Consider the following 6,000-nt stretch of genomic DNA (forward strand, 5'->3'; position numbering starts at 1 on the left):
TTACAGGACATGGAGTGATCATTTTAAAATAGGGATGAATTTTTAAACTGTTAATAATTTCAAAAAAAAAAAAAACAAAAACAAGCCTTTCTCTACCTCTACTCCCAAAGCAGTCTTGCATGGATGCAGAGTCTTAATTAAACGAGTTCCACAAAATATATGAGATTGCTACTATTTTCAATGTATTTTTAAGTAAGTCTGGTCCCATACCATGTACTTTACATTATAAAATAAAATAGAGGCCTGTGCCATTTGTTATATATTGAAATTTGGTGAGTTTGTGGATGATGATACTAGTGGACTATGCTGAGACTTTTTTCTCTATTGATCGCACATATCTTAAAGAGTAGAAAGTAGTTTATAACAGACATCTTAAAGAATTTCTAGCAAGATATTAATAATAAGCAAAGAGGTAATCTCTCCTACATGATATTGGAGGAAAACACAGTCATAAAAATAACTGTAGTGTAATTGGAAATCAGCTTTTAAATTGCATCGGTTTACTTAGATTTTCAAGGGACAAAGGAGATAAAAGATAATGAAAGTAACATTCATTATCAGATTTCTCAGATTGCATGAAAACGTCCCTGCCTTTATTTTTTTAAAAAATCAGTGCCTCGCACATGTGATCGGCCAGACTCAGTTTTGACTGTCTGCATTATGATCTTCTTGTTAGAGTGTAATGAGATTCAGTCCTGCACACGTGAATACCCGCCGCCTGTCACTGAGCCATCTGTCTATGACTTAAAGGCAGGAGCATGCCGTCTGCAGTGAATAGAGAAAAATGGAAATTTATATTAGAACCGTTTCTCTTTGTCCTTTGTTCATGATGTAAAACCACCTGGCATGATTCACTGGGGCTCAGACATTTAGCAGGTAACCTATCCAGCAACTTTAAGAGGTGTCCCAGAATCGGGGTATATTTTGACATCCGGTCAGTGGCCAATCTGCCTCCTGCACCAGGTACTTTTTTAAGGAAGTCCTTTCTTTTAAAATTATAAACTTTATTTTCTAGAGCAGTTTTAGATTTACAGAATAATTGGCCAGAAAATGCAGAGTTTCCCTTCAATCCTCCTTATTATTAACCCCTTGCATTGGTGAGGTATATTTGTTACAGGTGATGAACCAATATTAGCACATTATTATTAACTGAAGTTCATAGTTTGCATTAGGGTTCCTTCTTTGTGTTGTACAGTTCCTTGGGTTTTGCCAAAAGCATAATGTCAGGTATTCACCATTAGAGTATCATACAGAATCGCTTCACTGCCCTAAAGTCTTGTGTTCCACCAGTTCATCTTCCTGCTCCAACCCCTGGCAACCACTGGTCATTTTTACTGTCTCTATAGTTTTTCATTTTCCAGAATGTCATAGAGTTGGCATCATACACTATGTAGCCTTTCCAGACTGTTTCTTTCCTTTAGCAATATGTGTGTATCAGCTTTTAATTACCTTGAGTATATCTTTCATTTCAGACCAGTTCATCCTCTGTTCTTCTAATTCTTCCTCCTTCAGTTGTGATATTTTTACTCTCACTAGTCACATCACTAATGTCCATCATCAGTTAAAAAAAAACGAATCACGAAAACATGTAAATAAATTGACAGAGTGAGATTTTAAAATACACTTAGTTGCTCTGCTTATATAAATAGAGATAAATAAGAAAGGCAAATAAAACAGAGGGTGATGATGGGGGAAAAGAGACATGGGCATACCTTTGTGCCTGTCTGAGCCTTGGTCTCTTCATCACTAGAATGAGGATATTATTACTGTGTTCCAAATTCCCCGTGAGGATTAACCCTTCCATGTGGTGTATGTAGAAGGCACTCAGTGACAGAGAAGGAAACAGACAAGAAGTAGAAGAGAAACAGGAAGAAAAGGCTGAAGAAAGATACAGGAGTAGGAGAAGGCGGCAGATTTCGCCATGCCCCAAAGTAGAGGTTGTTTCTGAGGACAAGGTTCCATCATAAGGGTATTAAATTTTATTAAAGGGTGTGAGATAGAAAAAGTGTTTACCTTTCAGAAAGTCCCCATGGCTGTTGGAACCCAGATGATTTTTCTGAGTCATTTCCCAAAGTCAACAGAACAGGCATGATATTTAAGACCTTTTTCTCTTCCCTAATAATTCTAAAAATAAATATAAAGAGCAAGAATTTGCCTACCCATTGTGGAATAAAAGTGATGATAAAATATAATATTTTAGCTATTTCAACTGAAAACACCTCATTTTTTTATTTTCCATCAGTCCCATCTTTAGACATTACGTTTCAAAGTGATGCCATTAGTTTTCTTAACTGTTGTTGAATATTTTAGATCAATGTGGATGAACTCTTTTGACCTTGCCTCCTTCTCATCACCCTTTACTAGTAATCCTGGGAATAAGAATTAGTATAAACATAGGAGATATCAAAAGACCAATAATCGGTGGACATTCTGTACAACTAGATAATGTATTTTCCAGGGGAAGTGTTGCTTCCCTACCTTTACAAAACTGATTCCATCCGTCCTGGCCATAAGTTTTCCCAGTGGCGATAGTTCTTGGGAATCTTACCTGAGGAGAAATATGGGAAATCTTTTGGTATTGTGGGCTGTCATCCTTGACTTCCCCGAGTTGCCAGAACTCTGCACACTCCAGAGAAAGCGTTGTGTTTACATCCTCCCCTACTGAGAACAGGCACCGAGCAGGGCAGATCACTCACAAATGGATGAGAGTGAGTTTTGTACCCATAAGCCCCCAGCCCCTAAGAACTCCTATCCCTGAATCCACAAAGCCCAGCTACGGTCAGGGTGAAGAGTTAGTCTGTCCCTTCCTCCTCCAACTGGGGATTCTCGGTGACCATCTTTGGGTATGTCCTCTTTCTCAGTGGTGGTGAAACAGTGCTCTGTCTGTGATGATCTTCAGAGTCTTCTAGCTCATGTACACTTATGATTCCAGGCACCTAGGGGGGATGACACCCTCTGCCCAGTCCTGTTCCTGTTCCTTTTCTTTCCAAGCTGTTTCTCCTCAACAAGTCTTTTGGCCCCCTAACTCTGCCCCTGAGTCCACTTCCTGTGTCAGGTATTAGCTGTACAATTGATTAAGCAGGTATTTCACTGAAGAGGGTGAGACCCATGCTGGGGCCCCACCATCATGATTAAATTAGTGACTAGAAGGCGGGGCCGAATGTTCCTTACCGCCACGAGGATTGCATATGGTAACCTTCCAATAAAGGCTTGTTGGATTCAGTTTTCCAAGAATCCATCTTCAGCGATATTTTTTTTCTTTATTAACATACTCTTTTCCCCTCCCCCCAAAGCATACGTACATATATGTATACCTCAGCCTGGAGGTCTACTACACTTTAATTGCATAAGTGTGATTGTGCTGATTAAAAATGCCCAGGTAAATTCAGGTTAAGTGCTTGACTGCTGAAACCCTCCTGCCTCTCACAGGATGCAGAAGGCGGGCCCTCTGTTCCTCAGCTTCCCTTTCCTGGCAAGGCAAAGTATCTTGGCCGCTCTTTTGGCAGTCTGTGCCGAGATGTCATTTTCTAAGAAAGGAATTCACTTCTAATGCAGCTGACTGCCTCCTTTATAAGTTGAAAAGTGTTTTGGCAGCTACGGCAAACAGATCAGGCAGACGCTGCTCTCCCTTTGAACGCAACTTGCTGAGACGGTGAGGGACCCATCTCCCTTATTTCAGGACACGTGCAGTCTAATGAGTCACATGTGAGCCCTGAGATTTCCATTCACAAAAGGATTGCTTTGGGTGGGCTGCATACTATATGGTGCACTTGGTGCAACCTTTATAAATAAGACACTTCTTCACGGTGACAGGGGGTTATTTTCCTTGTACAAGCTGTGTTCCCTCCCTATTCATTAGGAAGCTGTTGGGTGATAGAATGAGAGATCTGGGATGTTAGCCTTGCCTTGTTCTTTTTGAGGCAAAATTTCTAGGTAATCAACATCTGCCTCCCCTATGTCATGTCTATTTGCTGTCATCTGAATATCCCCCCAAAATTCATATGCTGAAATCCTAATCCCCAAAGGTGATGGTGTTCGTGGGTGGGGCCTTTGGGAAGTGCTTAAGTCCTGAGGTTAGAGCTCTCACGGAGAGCATTAGTGCCTGATAAAAATAGGCTTCAGGGAGATCCCTAGCCCCTTCCACCATTTGAGGGCACAGCGAGAAGGCACTGGCTCTGACCCAGGAAGAGGGCCCTCACCTGACCCTGCTGGCACCTTGATCTTGGACTTTCTGCCCCCACAACTGTGAGAATTAAATCTCAGTTGTTTATAGGCTTCCCAGTCTGGGATATATCACTATAGCAGCCCAAAGGGACTAAGACTCTACCAGTCACCTTTCTTAACTTCCTTGCTCCAGAGCATGCTGTAAGCAAATGAGAACTGTTTACTCACATGTTCCAGCACTGTTTTTTTCTGCTCTTTTTGTATTAATCTCTCTTAATACTTATTCTAAGTCTCTCCTACCTTTTCTAGTTTGATATTCTGCTGTTTGGTTCTCCTTTCTCTTGAATCCTTTCACACCTCTACCACCTAAGGACAAGCATCCTCTGGGGTTTAATTTTAGCATAATTACTCTGTTATTAGGAATTTACTCTCATAGTTTCCCAGTCTGCATAGCATTCACTGATGCTCTGAATTTAAATGCTATCTTGTGTAAATGCCTATTTAACTTTATTCAAGATTTCCTACTATCTATTCAAAATTCATGATTAATTTGGGATAGACACAAGTCAGTCAGAAATGCAGCGTGAAGTCAGTAATTAAAGCTCTGGTTTCCTTAAGAAGGTAAGCTCCCTTCAGTACCCCGAAGTCTTCAGGATTTTTGTGGAACCCTGGCCCTCACTCCTGCTGTTTCCACTGATACGGAGGAAGAGAATTTTGAGCAATCTCTTGGCCTTTTTTCATCCCCTCACTGTGCCCTCACCATGGGACAGGAATATCTGAATTTAAGTTAAAAAATAGTGAACATGCAGCTCGACCAACATCCTCTTTTTATTTAGGAGATGCCTGGCTGTCTCCCAGCCACACTGTAAACTCTGCCCAGGCAGACGCCCCTGGTGGTCCTGAGAACATAGATTGGTTGACAGAGTGTTTAAATCTAGATTTACTAACGGTCCCACTTGGCGAACACACTGCAGTCCTGTTGTCCAACATCTGCATCAGCTGATTTATTATTCTTTTTTTAATTGAGATATAATTGGCATATAACATTATATTAGTTTCAGCTGTGCAACAGAATGATTCAATATTTGTATATATTGGGAAATGATTATAATTCTTTTTTTATTGGAGTATAGTTGATTTACAATGTTGTGTTAGTTTCAGGAGCACAGCAAAGTGATTCATATCTATCATATCTATAGATATATATACTCTTTTTCAAATTCTTTTCCATTTTAGGTTATTACAAGATATTGAATACAGTTCCCTGCACTATATCCTTGCTGTTTATTTTGTATACAGTAGTATACAGTATACAGTAGTATACAGTATACAGTAGTATCTGCTATTTCCAAACTCCTAATTTATCCCTCCCCCATCCCCACAACCCCTGGTAACCATAAGTTTCTTTTCTATGTCTGTGAGTCTGTTTCTGTTTTGTAAAGAAGTTCATTTTTTTAGATTCCACATGTAAGTGATATTATATGATATTTGTCTTTGTCTGACTTACTTCGTTTAGTATGAGAATCTCTAGGTCCATCCATGTTGCTGCAGAAGGCATGATTTCATTCTTTCATATGGCTGAGTAATATTCCTTTATATATATATATATATGTGCCACATCTTCTTTATCCATTCATCTGTCCATCTGTCTATGGACACTTAGGTTGCTTCCATGTCTTGGCTATCGTAAATAGCGCTGCTATGAACACTGGGGTGTATCTTTTTGAATTAGAGTTTTTGTCTTTTCCAGATATATTTGCAGCTATAGACCCAGGAGTGGAATTGCTGGGTCATATGCTATTTCTATTTTTAGTTTTTTAAGGAACCTCCATACTG

General features: G+C 39.8%; 1 long non-coding RNA gene across 1 annotated transcript in view; it reads right to left on the reverse strand.

Moving 5' to 3' along the window:
- Positions 1-6,000, reverse strand: part of LOC102977398 (uncharacterized) — a 164,616-nt gene that overhangs the window by 62,545 nt on the left and 96,071 nt on the right. The window contains exon 2 of the long non-coding RNA XR_447337.3: positions 2,479-2,548. This is a non-coding gene — a long non-coding RNA (uncharacterized lncRNA). The remainder of the gene's footprint in view (positions 1-2,478; positions 2,549-6,000) is intronic.

The sequence above is a fragment of the Physeter macrocephalus genome, chromosome 2 (assembly GCF_002837175.3).
Source record: "Physeter macrocephalus isolate SW-GA chromosome 2, ASM283717v5, whole genome shotgun sequence".
In the NCBI taxonomy this organism is placed as follows: domain Eukaryota; kingdom Metazoa; phylum Chordata; class Mammalia; order Artiodactyla; family Physeteridae; genus Physeter; species Physeter macrocephalus.